We start from the raw sequence: 20,721 nt of genomic DNA on the forward strand, positions 1-20,721 counted from the left end.
GGTATCTCTGAAACAGCAAGTTTGTGGGTTACTGCAGTGGTGAGAATTTACCAGCAGCAGTGGTTTGAGGAGAGACAAACCACAAACCTACTGTGTTAAGGAACCGAGGCTCATTGATGCACAATGGCAACAAAGGCACACCCATTTGATCCAGTCACTGGTTTTGGTACGAATGTTTCACAACACAAAGAGCATCACACAGTGCCAATTATGGGCCCGTGTTGCTGCAGACCAATCAGAGTGCCAATGACTACTGCCACAGTGAAAAGCAACAATAATTGGCACGTGAGGGTCAGAATGGGACCTTGGGGTAGTGCAAGATGGTTGCCTGGTATGGTCAGGCTTTTTTATATTAGTAGACAGCTGTGTACATGCGTGATATTTACCTGGTGGATAGAGTGTGATGCTAATGTTTTGCTGGGATGTTCTGCCACCTACATCCGGTCATTAATGTGGATGTAAATTTGACATCCAGTCTGCCTAAACAGTCCAGGTACGGTCCATCACGATAATGGCATCCTTTAGTGAAAGTGGCCTCTTTCAGCGGGTTAATGCACCCTGCTACACTGCACACATGGTTCAGGAATGGTTTAAAGGTCCTGGTGAAGAATTCAAAGTCTAAATCTTCCAGAACTCAATCCAACTGAGCATCTGTGCTGGACCAACAAGTTTGAACCACGGTGGCTTCACTTCACAACCTAAAAGACTTGAAGCATCTGCTGCCAACGGTTTGATGCCAAATTCCACAGGACATTTTCAGGGGTCTTGTGAAGTCCATCCCTCGGTGGGACGGCATTGTTTTGGCAGCACAAGGAGGAGCAACAGCATATTAGGCAAGTTGTCATAATGTATTGGCTCATTGCTATGCAGTATTATCTTTATCTTTGCATTTATCTTTGTCTGTATTATTAAATCTCTTCCAAAGTCCAAAGGGCACTCTTGCAGATACTGTAAGTATGTCACAAATAAAACAGAGCAGAGGATTTACCTGCTTTTGGTGAATTCATGTGTCTTTTAAACACCGCTACAGAATTATCTCACAGAATTATTTATTTCAAACACTTCAGTGATGTTATGGGGCGAGTTTGGAAAGAGAAAAAAACATGCTATTAAATGTGGGATTTTCATGTCCATTCAGATTTAGCAGCATCACAGAGCTATAGTTCACCGAGAAGCAATGCTTTTGCTAAAAGTAATTGCAGAAAGAATAACTTTAAATGTTGATTTGTTTTTTGTTTGTTTTTTTCATGAACATTATTCCGTCAGCATAGTTAAGATTAGTACATCTAACAACCAGAATTAGATCACAGTTTAGAAATAATAAACAGACCCCCTAGTTTTTCACGATTCCGCCACAGCTGAATGCAATGTAAAAACAGCAAAAAGTCACACATTTTTGCGATTCTGCAAAAGTTCTTATTTTTAACACAAAATCACAAAAAAAATTTAAAAACTGTAAATAATCTCATAAAACATCAAATTAAAAACCAAATTATATTTATTTCAGTTTGCAATTAATTGTTTTACATGACTTGTAGACATTGCATATGCAGCGCACGTGATCCATTGAAGTGTCTCTTAAAAAATGACATCTAACCTGCACCCTCACAATCATTACATTACATGAAAGTAGGAGAGAATGTTTTGCAGCCTGTGCAGTAAGCAGTCAATGCAAAGATTGGGTTAGACATACTTTGCCGCATATTTGGTGTTTTGTGCGTTTGACACGCTTCAGACTGCAAAAGAAAGTGGGAGCAAACATTTAACAGATGGAGCAATGGAACAGACAGAAAAGCAAGCCGCTTACAATGATGGAGATTGGGTCAGGGATGACGACCACTGGATATGACTAAATTAAAGGACATTAATTGTGCTTTACATGTATGGCTGGCATTATGGTGTGTGTCAAATCAATGAATGTTTTTGTTTAACTCTTGTTTAATGGTAGGGAAAGATCAAACGCATGTCCAGAGTGAGGTAAATGATGTTAGATGCTCAGGGGAGTATAAAAATAAGACACAACCTTTCCTTGGCTTAATCTCTACCAATTTAGATCTGTTTTGACAAGAGGCGAAAATAAAGAAGCTTTATTTTTATGATTTGTGTCATTGTGTCAGATTGCACACCTAACATAGTAGGCTACCTAATATGGTTAATAAGATATATATTTTAATCGCAAAACTGTCCACAAATTTCTGGGAATTACCACCACAAAATCAGCCATATTTATCACAAAAAAAAAAAATACTAAATTTTTTTTGAAAAACAAGGCGGGTCTGAATAAATAGTAATATTCTTTTTAAAGGGGACTTATTATGCAAAAATCCCTTTTATAAGAGATTTAAACACAATTGTGTGAATACAGCCAACCTCTAATGGCACAAATTAACAAATTCTATTTTTAATAAATCACGAGATACAAACAGTCTGCAGAAAAACACTTTGATTGACATTTTCCCTTTGTACATGTCATCTGAGGGTGAAAGCCCCACCCATTAGTGATGATCTCTCCATCATTACCATAAACAGCCCTGAATGAGAAGCAGCCATCTGCCATTAGAGTTTTAAATCTGCTGCTATGGTGATACACAATTGTTTAGAGCTCCCCCTCTTTTAAAAAAAATGGCATGGAACACAGTCTCCTTTAAATTTAAAGCAACAGTCACCAAAACGTAACATAAAATAAGCATAACATTTGCATCAAAGCATAAAAGGGGCAGTTTAAAGAGATTTTAAACATTATTTATGCTGTATTTTGTGCTGAAACTTCACATACACACTCTAGGGACATCAGAGATGCATTTTACACCTTGTAACACAGAGCTAAATGGTCTCCTTTAATTATCTGAATACATAATTGAAAAGGAAATACATCAGTGTGTTTTGTCATATTAAGACATGATTATTACAGTGGTGGGCCGTCAGTCTTCAATCTAATCTCATGAAGATGAAATGTCGTACGAGTCAGCTTTGTAAAATACATGGGTAACATGTATTTGATGGTCCATTTGAGTATTAGACTGTCTGCTTAAAATCTGCTGATGCTGCGCCGTCAACAGACATTTAACTGACTATAAGAAACTTTGCAAGTACATGTCAACTTACACTAACCCCAACCCCAACCTAACAGTCTACTTATAATGTAACGAGAATTAGTTGCCATATAGATGCAAAGTGACTTAAACTCAACATATGGACCATCAAAATAAAGTCTGACTAATACATTTAATATACAAGTAGGATGACTTTATATTAGGAAAAAGCAGAGAATGTACTTCTTAAGGAAACTATTGTCCTTTAATGTTGACAACACATTTTTTATCATGTTTTATCATGCTTTTACTGAAAGTATTGCAACATTTTTTGGGATCTGTTGGTATGAAAATGCTTCTGAGGCCCAGAAGAGGTCACTGGGGAAGGTGGTAACAACAGCAATAAAACTACGAGCAGTATTAGTATTTACAAAGAAAGAGCACTACTGTAAATAAGGCTATCATGATTGTCAATGATGAGAGACATTCTTTATCATACACCTTCCAATTGTTACCATCAAGTCGTCGATGTTGTGTTCCTATCGTAGGTGTGTAAGAAATAGGACAACATTATCCATACCTCAAGCAATTAAGTTTTTTTAATTGCTCCTCTCTCAGTATTTGAAGGCCAGTAGACTAGATATTTATTTAGAGTAGGGGTACTATGATTTATTTATATATAAATGCCAAATGTGAAATGTCAGATGTATCTGGGAGTGTACGCTGCTAATAAAAGTTCCCTATGGGGACAAATAAAGTTAACTAACTACTATGTTGGTAAGAAGAGCAACTTTAAATGGAGATACTTTGTACTATATTTTGGTGTCAGTTTTAGAAGTTTCATCTATAATTATGTGTGTTGTGCAGCTGTGGCCAGTTATTTAATTGTGTAAGGTTTCATATGATAGTAATGCCATTTATTCCCTCTGCATGAATTATTCATTTGTGATGCAATGCCTGGATAGACTGTATTTTCGAGCATTTTGATGGTATTAAGAGGACGATTCATTCATGTAAGACAACACTGAGAGCCTAGTTGTGAAATGCAGGGTCCACAGTTCTATCCAAAACTCCACTTGCCCTAGCATGTCTCTAAACTTTTGAAAGTCACTGTATCTGTGTGTGAGTGTGCAGTTTAATAAATGTAACACTCAAAGAATAATGCATCTGACCTGTCACTGGAAGATGAAGCAAAAATCAAAGTGTTTTAGCAATACAGGTTTAGACGGAGTTGAGCGCCATAAGCACTTTCAGTGGCAATAAGCCAGAAATCTAATCGCTTCATACATAAATATGCACGAGTGTCTCTTTTCATTTAAGACCAATGGCATTCATCATCCTCTCATATTCTAAATAAATAATAATCTTGAGAGTGAGCTCAACAAAAGTGGTTGTAAGAGACCTGGACAGCGCCATTATAGATGAAAGCGGTTCATGAATATCAAACCTCCTGGTAGAGTTTTGTTGCGGAAGAAGATGTTACATGCTATACAGGCTTGTTGACCCCCGTAAATGATAATGGCCACATGATAATGCAGCGGGAGAAATGTGTGAGCCCTAATAAGTTGTTTCCAGACAAAAGGAAACCTCTGACAGGCCTCTGTGTGATGTGGGCCCTCTTCTCATGCATAGTAATGGTTCTGAGCTCTGGGCTTTGGGCTTGATTTCCTTATCTGCCTTCCTAATTATCAAGGCGTGTGAAAGGTCATTTTGCAGCTAAATTATCTGCTATGCATTTGATTACCTAGCCTTCATAGTGGACATGGAGTAACCTTGGCTCTCAGAAGAACTAACAATGATGCTCAGAAAGGATACTTCTAATTTACACTTTCACTTCAAAGGATATTTTGTTTCAATCTCCAATTGCTTCCCCTAATAAAAGTAGTTCACCTTGAGAAAAATGTGTTTGGTCTGTTGTAGGTCTATTCTTTCTCTGTCTTTGACTTTTTATTAGGTATACACAATCATCCGCTTGCTACCACAAAAAAAAATCTATTACTAAGTGGAAGCTGTATGAGCTGCATCTGAATTTGTATACTACTCGAGTAGGGACTATATTTGATACAAAACAAATTGTGAATAAAAGACAACAAGCTGACAAAAATATGAATAACAGAATTCAATTGTTAATTGTGTACTGTAGGCTACCATCGTGGGACTTTAATATAAAGCAATGTCTGTAGGCCAGGTTAACAAATAAATTAAATTCAAATCAATATTCTTATAGAAACAACAATACAGTACTCAAGCCCCATAAACAAAGCAAATAAAAAAAATTCTGCTAATATTATTCACCCAAAAATTTGTATGAAAACGAGGGGAGTGTTTACAGTGTAACAGTGCACCTGTGAAAATCTGAACATCCGATTTTTGTTAATCTGAACAGCTTTTTTCAGAGGGAGTCAGATTTTCACAGCACTAAACTGAGCTTGAATACAGATTTACAAGGTCACAGATGAACCAAATTTATGCTGGTGTCATATCTCGCTCTATACAGTTTGTGTGCAAAAACATTTGACTGCAGCCTCATCAGAAGAGCTTTTATCAGGGGAGTCAGATTTTCACAGCACTAAATTGAGCAAGCAGTGCGGGATGGTGGGACACTATGGGCCCTATCATACACACGGTGCAGTAAGGTGCAAGATGTGTTTGGCATGATTTGTTGCTATTTTCAGACCAGTGCAACTCAAATTTTCATGTTTTGTGCCAATTTGTTGTGCATTGTTGGTGCGTTGCTATTTTAAAGAACTGAATTAGACTGCGCCATTGACCAACTAAAAGCTGGTCTAAATTTCAGCGCAGAGCACATTACTTATAGGCCTATAGAAATCCAAACGCTTACACATTGCTTATTTCACACAGGATTTACAGCAATACACATATATATTTACATATGAAAAAAACTAAAGGATTAAAATGTTACAAAAATACTATTTTCTACATAAATACAAAAACCACTACCTTCATGTCTTCTTCATGCCTCCATGCCTTTTTTCAGTTTATTTATGACAATTTCCATTTGCATAATTTCATTAATAGCAGTATTATTTATTATATGCATATTTACATTTGTTTTAATAAAAACTAGTTTAGATTTGTCCACCTGTTGGGTTTTGAGGACGTCTGCATCACCATATAGGGCATAAGAACAGATGTTTGGATATAACTCAGTTTTTTGAGCACACTTTATTATTATTGTTCATTTATTTGTTTGCTGGAAATTAGAGCTGAATTTAGAAATAGTTTTGAAGCAAATCTTAGTGCTTAGCAAACTAAATAAAATATTTAGGCTAATGGATGTCTTCCGTGGAGTAAGTTTCCACGGTTTTCACGAAAGTAAATAAAAAGTAAAGAGGCTGAATGGAGGAGGCTCTGTCTTTATCCTGATGCTGCAGATGGTCTGTTAAACTGTTTTCTCTCTAGTGAAGCGTCAGCTATTCCACTCAATAAGTCTCTGACTCTGAAGGTTTACATTTTGTTTTATTTGGTAGTTCTAGAGGAAGAGTTAAATGGGTAATTTAGTTGGTTTTTGTGTTTTTCTTTTCTTTGGCAAGGGCCTGTTTGTGAAATTTTAGTCTTATTTCGACTTTTGTGTTAAACTTTATTTTTCTATAAGTATTTAAAAATTCACATGTTTATAATAAACAAGTTCACTTAAAAGGCACTTTTGTGTCTTGTTGTTCCTCATCTATTATAAATGGCAACAACAATTACAAATGGCTTAATGTTTTGCTTTTCCCTCTTTACCATTAAAAAGTAACGGAAAGAATGTGACATTAATGGGGGCTCGTCCGGGATATATATATATATATATTTATTCCTGTAGTGTCCCAGTTGTGATATTGCAGCTATTTTATACTAAAAGAGGAAATTAGCAGATGGTTTGTGTAATAATTCAGGATGGCAAACTTTTAAAACAGTTTATTGAAAATCCTACTATAGACCAGTTGACTAAGTGTAGGAAAGATGATATGTTGGCAGTTGCGAATCATTTTCAGATCACAGTAAGTAGGCAGTCTTTAAAAAAATAAATAAAGACTATAGTGTGTGATCGTTTGGTGGAGATGAAAGTGCTTGTTTAGCTGTTGGAAGTACACCAGTTAGGAGTTTGAATGAGAGTGAGGAACTTACGCCTGCAACAGATATCGAGGCTGAATTCAGGACAGGGTTCCCTCAATTTGAACCGCTCTTTACTACTTCTACAGTTTCAAAGGGGAACCAAAATTGAAAGTTCGTTTAGCTCTATTGCAGCTAGAAGCACAAGAAAAAGCGCAAACCCGGCAAGCTGTGGTGGATTTGTGATTACGAATTCGTAAACTCAAGATCAAGGCAGAGAAACAGGTAAAGATGCATCAGCTGGAGTTCGACGCATTGAGGATTGTGGAAGGATCCATTGTGCAAAGATAATAATAATAATAATAATAATAATAATAGTAATAATAACAACAACAACAATAATAATAGTTTATTTGATATAACACCTCTCCATTATTATTCTAAATAATATGAGTACTATGAATGGAATTCAGACTCACTGCATCCGCCATGCTGATGTAGTCACACATCATGGATTGTGGCTTTCCACAATTTTTTGAATTTGATGCCTGCTCTCCCATGGCCTCATGGGAGAGCAAAGTGTCCATCGTATGTCTACTAGTAGTCAAGCAGTAGTAGTCGGTCCTCTGGGCACTGCTTGTGTACAATACTATGAATTCAGAAAAAACTACCATATATTGCTCTTTGCATACTGTACACTGTATTAGGGAAGTAAGTGATTTCTGATGCAATCAGTGGTCAAAATGAACAGCTGATGGTAATTTCAAATATGGTTTCAAATGATTTTAGATAAAAGTGATCTACTGGGATTTCCACGCACAAAACTATGTAAGGTTTACAGAGACTGATTTGAAAAAAGAGCAAAAATCCAGAGAGCTGAAGTTCTGTGGGGGACAATTTCTGAATTATTGCTGCTCCATTTCACAAAAAAACTTTTATTGAATTTAATTGAAAGAAGAAGGCTAACCGTAGTATTGGTAATCTAGTAATCAACAGTAAACAAGGCAAGTCTAATAGAAACAGCTGAGTAGCTATGTGGATGCAATTAAAAAGTTGAAATATATTAATCAGCAAATGCGATTCCATTTCAATTAACTTTTTTTTTCGCACAAGGCAAAACCACTTCAAGCAAACGTAAAAACTTTTGGTAACACTTTAGTTTAAGTCACAATTCATGCTATGAACAACTAGCTTATGACCTCCCTATTATTATAATATGATCTGTGCATTAGTAAATATAAAGTATGATCTTATTCTACATCCAAAATCCTTCCCAAAACCTCAACTCAACTTCAACCTTACTAACTTTTAGTAAGCCAATTTTAAGTTAGTAGTTTATTGAGATAAAAGTCTAAGCTAGTAGTTTGTTAGCAGAGTGAATTGGGACTTGTTATAAAGTATTTCTAAACATTTTTGTGCATGAATTGATTTTTATTTTATTCAAGACTTGGCTTTCCATCACCCCGTCAATAAGGCAATAAGTGAGCTGCTAAGCATAATAACTATATTATATAAATATAATATAGTTAGCATTTTAGTATTATATTTAGTTGGTGATTTGATGATTGATAATGAAACATATTTCAAAATATGCCCAATTAATTAAATAGAAGACAGTGTGCTCTATTTTGACGGTCCATGCACAGAGCGCAAAACGCAGGGCGCAAACACTTTCAGGGTGTGTCAGAACGAATGTTTGCTAATTTAAGGACGGGAAAATCCGTTTTGCGCCATGGCGCATGGTCTAAAAGGGTTGAGTTTATTTTCTTAATGATTTATAGGTGTGTTCTGAGAATAAACCAATTAGAGCCCCATTCCCATTGCCATAAGCGCATTTTGACGTAAAGTTAACTTTCGCTTTTGCTCTCGTGGATAGGGAAACCTTTACGCACAGACATCAATTAGCCTATAAATAATTAATTTCGTTTGTTAAACGCAAAGATTTGTTTCAAAACTATTTCTAAATTCAGTTCTGATTTCTAGCAAACGAATAAATGAACAATAATAACCAAGTGTGGTCAAAATACTGAGTTATTTGCAAATACACCTGCCATGCCCCATTTGGTCTAAAATTTGACAGGTGGACAAATCTAAGCTTGTTTTTAATAAAACAAACATAAATATGGATATAATAAATTATACTGCTAATAATAATAACATTATACAAAAGCAAATTGAATGAACTGAAAAAGCCTCCCGAGATGAAGAAAGTAAGGCATTGGTTTTTAAATCTTCATGTAGTCTAGAAATTAATATGTTTTGTAATAGTTTAATCATTTATATTTATATCCTGTATATATCCTTATATATATATATATATATATATATATATATATATATATATATATATATATATATATATATATATATATATATATATATATATATATATATATATATATATCCTTAAGATATTATATATTTTTCGATGTAAAGATTTTTGCGTATTGCTCTGCATCTTGTTTGTAGTGTGTAAGCCAGACAATAGACCGACTTTGTTCTGGTCAAAAGATCAGACTATTTACAGTTTCTCAAAATAGCAACGCGCCAAAACACGCCTGCTTTTTTTGACCAGAACGCCTATGGGCGCACATTTGAGCGCAAATGCATTTGCTATTTAAACAGTGTGGCGCAACACCTCAAAATGACCCTTGCGCCGAGCTAAAAGTAGCAAAAGAGTATTGCGCCGCGCCTTGCGCCACATTGCGCCGGGTGTATGATAGGGCCCATAGGATTAAAGTCTGAAATCTGGGGTCTTATACAAAAGCATGATTAACTTCAGTGGTCATCTGGGTGTTCTCTGACTGGTTGTATTTCAAGTTATATATAAATATATATATATATATATAGATATATAAATATATAATATATATATATATATATATATATATATATATATATATATATATATATATATATATATATATAGGTTGTTTTTACATGACGTCACTGATGATGCATATAATTCAGATGGACAGAAGGAAGTGATTCTTCTGGAATTGCTATCAGAACATCAAAATATTACTGTTTTATGTTGTTTATAATAGTTTAAATTGGCCAAAACAAGGAAATGTCGAACAGCTTTTATAGACTTTAAAAGATTTTGCTTATAAAGCAGGGAAAGTTCAAGAAATTGGCTAAAAAAACGGAACAAAAGGCAGGATGTAATAAACTTTTTTTCAACTCATCCATGTGTACGAACTTTTTTTTTAACGCAATAATTCGTTTGACAGCACCAATAAACAGGCTAATCTGTGTGTATAAATACGTTACTGTGTTATATGAAAATTAGATGCAAGCACCACCACACTTATAAAAAAAAAAACTAGGAGAATATAAATAACGTACTCTGTCATGTAATCCCTGCAATGAAATCTCCATCTTGTTTTGCAATAATCCATGTCTTTACTGGCATTTCAGTAGAGTAAACAACCGTAACGTGAATTTCAAGATGTGCAGAAACGTTGAATGTTTGTTCATGATAAGTTCATTGACAGAACAAAAATGAAATGCCCTTATGACAGAACTAGATGGTTATTATTGTGGAGCACTTCTCCCTCTTACAAAAATAAATAAATAATGACTATGTGTCCACACTTTTGTATGCTTTTATCTTGTTATTTTTGTGAAGTCAAGATATCAGCATGAGGGGAAATACTGTAGTAATTTAGAATAATGTTTTTATACCACACAGTAAAGTGTATGTTACCACAGCCACAGTATGCTACAGAATACTGTAGTACAGTGAACTTATAAACTAATAAATACTGTAACGTTAGTGTAAACTGTGGTGCATTGTGATGGTGTGTAATTATAGAGTAGAGAACTGGAGACCGCTAAATAATTAGTTTATTACTACAGCAAAAAATATAATTACTACGACAGTGTAACTCAAGTAATTATCTATGGTCTTTCAAACACTATACTGTTTATTTTTTATGTAACGTAATACAGGATATGCCTCAATGACAAATATATATGAGTTCAGTAGAAAACTCAGCCCTCTTCATGATATAAGGATCTTGACCAACATATGTGGTTATTTTTTATTTATATCTCCTTTGAAATATGGCATTTAAAAAAAAAAAAAAAAAAACGCAAAAACACAGACTTTCTTCTATGTCTCCTATTCAGTTTTTTTTACTTACTGCCCTCCATTTGAATTCCGCGCATCACCAGAACCACGTTACTGAAAACAAACTATGGTAAGCAGCTCGCATATTGCCTTGTTGATGGGGTGATGAAAAGCCAAATTTTGAATAAAAATAAATTCAATTACACAAAAATGAAGTAATACTTCATTTCAAGTCCCAATTCCAAAAGTTTTTTTACGTTTGCTTGAGGTGGTTTTGCTTTGTGTGGAAAAAAGTTAATTCAAATAATAGATGGAATCGCATTTGCTGAATAATTTATTAAAATTTTTAATTGCACCCACATACTGTAGCTACTCATCTGTCTCTATTAGGCTTGCCTTGTTTACTGTTGGTTACTAAATTACTAATACTACAGTAAGCTACTCTAACTTGCTTATTGTAACGAAGTGGCTGACACAGAGGGATCCATTTGCAGTATATTTATCAAACAGAGTTTAATAAAAATGAGCACACAGATGGTATGCGTGTGCGAACTCACATCAAACACAGTAGTATAAGGTCGAAGGGCTGGCGGCAGGCAAACATCAGATGAGTATGCAGGCATGGGTCAGAGGCAGGCGGCGTGTATCAGAGACGGTATTCAGGTTAGGGTTCAAGGCAGGCGGCATGTATCAGAGTCGATATTCAGGCTAGGGTTCAAGGCAGGCGGCAGGCAAGACAAGGTCGGCAATTATTCCAAGGTAAGCAATGGGAAAGCAGGCAAGGATGAGAAACGCTCAGTAGTGTTAGCCAGGGCAGAACAAGACTTCTCACTGAAGCTGTGTGTGTGTGCTGCTTATATGTGTGAGCCAGGTGATTGAGAAATGTGCTGCAGGTGTGTGTGCCAATCAGTCAGTGGGGATGACATAATGTCAATAGTCCGGTGATGATGACCTCTGCTGGCCAGCAAGGGGAATGACTGGGACCGAGTCGGTGACACTTATAGAAGCCCCTATTTTTCTTTTTTTAAATTTTTGCAAATTTTAAGTACTTGAAAGAGCTTTGTTGATAACCTTAAGTTAAATATCTAATTATTAAATACAGGTTTCTCTATAGAAATTACAACAACACTGGAAAAAAAAAAATATGTCTGATCTGTATATTTACACACTTGACCTCTATATAACAGAGCTTTCATGCGCCATCTTTATTTTTAGTTCAGCTGTCAGGAATGAAACACACAGGATTTGTGGGATATCAAAGGATACATCTACACTCTCTTCAAAAATTGATGAAGATATTTAATGAGACAGGAAGTAAAGCTAGATTAGGACTCGGATGTGCCTTGATATTTACTTACATTGAAATGTATCCTTGGAAGGCAGCAATTTCCAATTTTCAGACACACTGTTTAAAAGCTGATTCAATCTGGTTTATATTAAAATTCTGAACATGTGTCACACAGGTTTAACAAACCCTGACCAAACTCCAATGGATATTGAAAAGTGTTTATGTAGCAACAAAGAATTTTCTATTTAGATGGCTAATGAAAGAGATGGCAGCAGCAGTGAGAAAACAACACACAATCTCTGCCAAAATATTAAAAAAACAGCTTTAACAATCTATGCAACAAGATCTGCTAATCAAACACACCCAATATTCAGGTCATCATCTCATTAGCAGACACTTCAAGACTTCCAATTGCTTTGTCAAAAAAGACATTCAGGAAGGATTCAGGACCACTGTTCAAACTCGAGATGCCCTTCTTTAGCTCAACTTAGGGCACAGAAACTGGGACTGTCAATTTACAATTCAAATCAACCAAATTGCATGAATGCTTGGTAAGAGTTATCCTCACCTAAAGGGCAGGATTAGAGCTATCAGCATAGAGCAGACTAATCATGAATAATTTGACGCCAAAATGACTTTTACATTGTTTATTACCACACTGTCATATTTCTCCTCATGTCAGACATGCAAATATTGCCCTGTCTTGGCTTAATTAGCTCCACAGTCACACTGTTTTAAGTTGATCACTCACTACTGGAGATACTGAGAGGAAAACACACCCCAAGGGGGCTGATCAGATAAAACAGGAGGATTTCACCACAGACAATTCACATCTTTTCTATACTTTCTTTATTACTCCCAGGGCCGTTTATATAGAGTTTTCTATTTAACCGCACCATGTTGGTGTTACGCAATCTAAAAATCTCATTTTTACGAAGTGGGTTGTCAGCCCAATGCTGCCAACCTAGAGAACCAGGACATACAAGCACTATGGACAATTTTAGCTTACCCAATTCACCTATAGTGCATGTTTTTGGACTGTGGGGGAAACTGGAGTACATGGAGGAAACCCACGCAAACACGGGGAGAACAAGCAAACTCCACACAGAAAGGTCAACTGACCCAACCGGGGCTCGAACCAGCGACCTTTTTGCTGTGAGGCGACAGCACTACCAACCAACTTTATCCAAATTATGTGTAGAAGCCAATGCTTACAGCATTAGATTGATATAAATACTACAGTTTTAGTATTCTGAATGGTTGTTCATTGCCTCTACATTCCCAGTCAGCTCTATTATCTAGCAGTTTAGTCACAGATTAGTCACAGTCTATTCTGGAATCATCCAATCTGAAACTGATGATATTATCAAACGAGAAAATCATGCTCATGAAATGTCTTAATCTGCTCCAAGTATGATTTTTTACGAAACATGCTGCATGTTCATTTGGATGATTCAAGCTGGTTTAAGTGCAAAACAAACCTATTGGCTTACAAATATCTTAAATCTGATTACTAGCATTCAAGTATATTGTTGTTAGAAAAACAAATGGGAATAAAAAATAAACATAAAATTTCAAAATGTATCAAGATAAAATACAAAAGAATAGTGTTGCAATACAATGTACATAGATTTTGAATAAGGAGCAATTGTTTTGTTTCTGCAATTGTTTAAAATTTATGGCCCACTCGACTCAGAAACCCATTTGTCAAATTCATTACAGAGTTCCCCAGTTGCAAATACATTTTGTCAGGTATTCAAGTCCAATTTCTTACTAGAGCGCTTGTGTTTTTATGATAATTTCAACAAGGCAAAAAGGCAGCAAAAAACAAAGTCATCCTTGACAATGCAGTCTAGATCTGGGTGAAGAATGCTAATTATATGTTTACTCAAATAAATAAACATATCGACATCAAATATAGGATTGCCTTAAACATAATCTTAGAATTACACAGAAAATGGTGCACTACAGCATACAAAACAGTCCAAGGTCATTTTCACAACAGTCAATAACTAAGACGACAGTTGCGCTGTCAAGTGTATATTCACAGCACCACAGTAATCATGTAAGTAATGCCAGTTTCAATTACTCACAAGAGCAGAGTGATTTACAGTGTTGTCAGTAATGGCAGATTAAATGACATTTAATTAGACTGATCGATCAAAATCAAGTATACTATTGCTAATGCTCATTTACAGAGTATCATGGAGTACCACAAGGTTCAGTACCTGGACCTTTCCTTCTCATGTTTTACATGCTGCACTTATCACATATTATTAAGAAACACCAAACTTACACATCTTACTTACTTTTCACTGTAACACTGACTCAAGACTCAACCAAACACAGAGGTTAAAAAAACTCATTAAACGCAGGGTTAGTTGAAAACTTTGCATTATTAGTAGCTTCACTGGAAAACTGGATGTCTGCAAATCTGTTGCAAACTATTTAAATGTGTTGAATTTAAACAAACAAATTAAATTTAGTAATGTTCAACTTGATTTGTTTGTTTTAATCAAGCCCAAATAAATTGTTTACAACCGCTGAACAAAAAAAATTTAGTAAATCCAAGGAATCATCTTTGAATAATATTTTTCAGTGTTCTTATGACTAAATTTAGACCAAAAAAAGTGTTTTAAAAATGCAGTATGTTTAGCACCCAGTGGTTGAACTATGTATTGCATTACTGAAGCAAAACAAGCGCAAGTGCAGGTTACCAGATTGACGACCAACAGTGAGGCTATCAAGCCTAAAGGCTAATTTAAATCGTGTTCAAAATAAAATCAACGGCATGAGAAAGAAGGTGTAACATATTGTAACCTGCATTCTGGAGATAAACATTCCATTTAACATTCCAGAAAACAATCTGGGTGAATCGCCAGGACAATAAAATCACTTGGCGACGAAAAGTCTGGCTTAGTAATCCGTGGTGACATGTTAACAAGTCTGGGAGACTTCACAGAACCACTCTCTGCCTACTTCAAAAGAACATGACAGATAAGATAAGAAAGAAAATGAACTCATCAAATCCAGAACCAGTACAAAACCAATGTGTTATGTTTTGTAAACTTTGTATCTCATTTCTGACTTTTCTTACCTGTGTAACATCTCTTATAACCTGTATGCATGTTCCATTTAGGCCTTTGTAAAAGCATCAATGATGTAAGGATATGGGAACTATGTTAATGTACCTTTAATGTGATGTACTTGTAGAGTGTTTGGTGTCAATAGAATGCCCTCGACATTTTATAACACATGATGCATAGATCGAGACCATAACTCGCATTGCTTTATTCTTTAAAGCCCTGTATTAAATGCCTGTCCGCATGCTTTAGGCGGGCGCTCAAATTTGCATACGCGCAGCCCAGAGACAAAGGAAGGTTCGCGCGAAAACTTTCCCCTGAAATCATTGGTCAGAATGCTGTACGGGTTGTCACGTGACCCGCAGGTATAAGCACACTTCCCCCCAAACATCTGGGCAGAAAGAGAACGTCCCAAAAAGGAACATCATTGACGGTGGTCCCTTTAAGGGCCACACGGCTCTTCACAGCCGCATGGACTTTCCCGCCACGTTTTCTTTATTTTCCGGCAAAGTAAATTCAGTTTAAAGTTTGCGATTGTGTTCGTCCGAACTGCATTACAAACTCCACGCATCAAAGGACATCAAGAGTAGTTTCATCACGACGGAAGAGAGACGCATAAGAGAGACCTCCAGGTATGAGAGACCAGGTGATTTTAGTCATGCGATTAAGCTGTGCCCCTTTTATCAAAAAGGTGTGTTTTATAACCTTGGTGGTCCGTAATGGTGCGTGTGGAACTGAAAGTTTGTCACTCTTTTATCTGAAATCTATACTTCCTAGCTTTACTATTTCTCTTTGCTGTTACATGTTCTATAGACCCGATATCTCCACGTGGTTTACCTTTTGTTCTGTGTTTAATGTATGTTTGTGCGTTTGTTTGTTCGTTACGTCTGACTAGTCAATAAATTCCATTTATAATCAAATAAATTGTATTGTTTGCCTCACGAGAAAATGTCACTGAAATACAGATTCCCCTGCCTAGCTATTATAAGTTGTTTAAAACTTTTGAATGATTAATCTACTTCACAAGAAGTAGCAATTAAATTCCCTTTTTCTAAATGAATAGATTACCGTGTCCGCTCTGCTTGTGTTTGTTTGGTCAAATTAACAATAAATTGATCCGGAATATTAATAATTAATAATAATTTGTTATTGTTGATAATTAATATTCATAATCTGGGAATCCGCTCGGTCGCGCGAGCATGATCATTTACAATCATATGTTTGTTTGACCGAACTGACTGAAGCTTAAGCCGGAATATTAATAATTAAGAATAAACCGTTATTGTTGATTATTAATATTCATAAAATGAGCTAATTTCATGTTACAAAGGAATATTTTTCGTAGTAAAATGAGTTTTTGTCCTAAGCAACAACTCGAATTGATATATTAGAAAAGGCTTCTCAGAGGTGAACAACAGGATAAACTGGTCACCTCAGGTACACCTCATGTGCTTTATTCAGCGTTAAATGCTAACAATGAGAGTTTGAATGACATTTTACATGACATTTATTGCAATACACTGAAAGCAGCAGCAGATAGTTCAATTTAGATCTTGAAAATAATATAAACCGCTCGAAATTGAGCTTTAGAACTGTGAGTCAAAGCCAACACCTATCAATGATTTAGCATGTACATTCAATAATGTTAAAGAGGTTTAATATGTTGAAATTAAATTAAAAACCTTACCATTTCATGAGTGGGTGCATATTCTGTGCTTCTGAATGGCTGTATTTAAATTGTTTCATCTGGTGCAAACAGCCAAATTGCTTATTACTTCAAATCTCGTCATGTAGCAAGTTGTTAAGACACAGGGTCACAATGTAACCTGCTTACCAAATGTCTACACTCGTAATATTTATATTATTTTCTAATTAATAACCTCATGTGGAACTCTGAATCTGCATCTCATTTCGGATTCTGCTACTGTCCACCAGAGGTTGCATTTCAGTCACGGACACATGCTTTGAGAGCCTTTCTGACTGAATGAATGAAATATGCGGTTTTCCAATAAGGCAACCCGGGGTGCTGAAATATAATTGGGTGTGCTAGCATTATGCGGGTTTAAAAAATAAATAAATAAATAAAAATAAAAAAAGCGTTCCGGCATGGAAAGCACATTTTCAAAGCAGAATATCTGACAAGAATGTTCACTTAGCATGTTTCTTAAATATCTGCAAATATATTATAGCATTTTTATGCTTTAAAAGAGTCCAAAACTTACATACAGGACTTTTAATTATTGGACCAAAAAAACTTCTCGCATAAAACCTGAGAATACTGCACGACTCTCAATGGATGTTCCGTTCAGTGCTTGTCATCAGTCTGAAACTTTGATGTGTTATTTGCTAGCAGTCTGTCTTAATGGGCACCTTTCTAGAATTTGCAAAGCAGCTTTTTCCATCTTAAAAATATCTTAAATTACTGTGACAAAACATAAAAACTATGGATGTATGACTTTTTATCTCTGTAAAGCTGCTTTGAAAAAATACAACTGAAACAGAGGTGACTTAACATGACAAAAAGTGGCATAAAAACCAAAACATTTTAATTAACAATTACTATGATCATGGACATTCAAAGTGTAGATGAAAACAAGTTAACGACAGTCATCACAGCACAAGATTTCTCTGAAATGTCAAACGCCAAGATTGATGTCTTCTGTTTCTTCTGAGAAAACAGCACAAAATCTTTGTCCAGAAGGACAACTTGACACTGTTTACTTAATCTGGTTCAGAAGTATAATACCTGGCAAAAAAAGCCATGCAAATTACCTAAATCAGGTTCATCCTGGAACAAAACAAAAACTGCCTTCCTCTTAGGTCCTGAAGGGGCGGAAGTTGGCTACCTCATAATTAGACGACGCAAGCAGCTACAAAAAATGAAGTAGCTGGCATTCAGACATCCTTTCTTCTAGGAAAATAGTTTTTTTTTTTTTTTTGTACGGTGTTTTTGCATATCTATATTTAGGTTATGTCTTAGCCGGAAACACACTTCCTACCACTCTTCAATTTAGTCTTGTGTTTCAGGTGGTTTGAGTGAGAGGTGGCTGTAAATTGCATTTGCATTCATTAGTTTCATCCCTTGTCTCTGCTCTGCCATTAAGTTAATACGAGTGTGTGCGTGAATCTCCTATTTAGGTGAAAATGGATTTGGGCTCCATTAGCTGATTAGCCGTAAAATGACATTATCTCTCACAATGTGAACTTTAATGCCAGTAATTTGAAGATGGATTACCCTGTGCTGAGACCCTCTACCTGTCAATCATTTCTATAAGTTCCTTATGTAACACACACATACAAGTAACATATTATTTGTGCACTGATAAAGTAAGAAAAGTAGAATATTTTGTACGAGGAATGTGTAATATTAATTTACTTTGGCATTTCTAAACAGCACTAGTTTAATAATCCACAGACAAATTAATTAATTAATTAAAAAGAACTCTATGCAAAGAACGAAGCTCTTAAACCTTGAAAATTCTTTTAAGGTTGCCTTTGAATCAAAAGTAAGGCAAGGCAAGTTTTTTTACAGTATATATCACATCTCATACACAAAGGTAATTCAAAGTGCTTTACATAGATAGGACTAAAAAACAACAAAATAAAAACAACAAAGAACAAAAAACTAATTAAATGTGTTAAAACAGGTTATAAAAGAATGAAAAATAAAAGAAAGACATAATAGTGTGACCTGTCGGACACAGCACAGTGCTCATTCAGTAAAGGCAAAGCTAAACAGATGTGCATGTCAATTCTATGGCTTTTTTTATAATAATTTAAATTAATATATCATGGTGACTGCATCAAATTTACAAAACGTGATTCTACATGCAACAAAATCTGAATCCAATTAGTGTCTGTATCAAATAATTTGGCTAACACTAGAAGTGGACTATGCAAATATTCATGTTTAACTGATAATTGTGGATTAATGCATGTCCCATAAAGAACTAAACCATTTATTAACAGGTACAACATCAGCAACTAACAAAGAGTCTACATAATTATTAGATGAACTGCTATTTATTAATTGCATCACCATGTATTTATTCTTTATAAGCATAGTATTAACCGATAATGTAAATTAATGTGTTAATTCCCAATGGACCGAAGCCATGCATCTCAGGCTGTTTGTTTTAATCCATTACACACTGCAGTTACAGTACTTAGCTGAAAATCTGTGTTAATGCTACATTTTGGCATAATCTTGAAGGGAAAAAAACACTGTTAAGAGTTATATAATTTATTTTGTTTGTCAAGTTGTTTTTTAACAAATAAATATTCTTTTATATGTTTTTTTTTTATCAAATAAATGTTCTTGTAAACCCATCTCACACATTTTCTCTCACAAATTCCAAATGTGATGCTTATTAATGGTTAGTGATGCCATTGTTGTAGACGTTAGGGAATGGGGTGAGGATTAAGGGATGTAGAATAAGCCAATATGCGTGTTGATGCATTAGATAATATAAAAAGCAGTCAATGCACAAGCTAAAAAGCTATAGGATAAAAAGTGAAAATTGTTCCACATATCAAAGTGTTTCTGTGTTATAAGCACATTAATAAAGTGTTTATACATTACAAAAAAACTAAATTGTTTTTGTCACTTTAAGAAGTGTAGATTTTGCTTAGTTTTAACAATTCATATCTTAAAACAGCAATATATAAAGCTTCTCTGTCTATCTATCTATCTATCTATATGTACTGTACATAAATATTAATAAACAATGGAATAATTTCCCCGGATCTGTTAACCCGATCTATTCCAGGCCCTCGCAATTCACAAATTAAGCACTGGTTGGCGGGGAAACTGCACTCCTACCTCACATTGCGGTGGGCCTCAAAGTCACTGGGATTTGGATCCTATTTTAACATTAGGAAATTTAAAAAAAGAGACTTATTGTGTTTCTTTCTATACCTACACACACTTTTGTCCAGCTTACAAAAGATGATTTTCATCATAGGTGGCCTTTAAGAATGTCTTTAATCTATTATAAATAAGTTTATTAGTCAAAAAAATTATTAGCTTTTTCTCAATATTTTGTTAAGGCCATATAAAGTAATGTCCTTTCATTTTAACTGCATATTATTGGTTACTTACAATTCTTTCCTTTTTATTCCCAGTCCAGGTTTAATGAAAGGTACAAACGTGGATGAAAAGGGTGAAAATGTCACATCACACCAGTT

This window comes from Danio rerio, chromosome 7 (assembly GCF_049306965.1).
Source record: "Danio rerio strain Tuebingen ecotype United States chromosome 7, GRCz12tu, whole genome shotgun sequence".
NCBI lineage: Eukaryota > Metazoa > Chordata > Actinopteri > Cypriniformes > Danionidae > Danio > Danio rerio.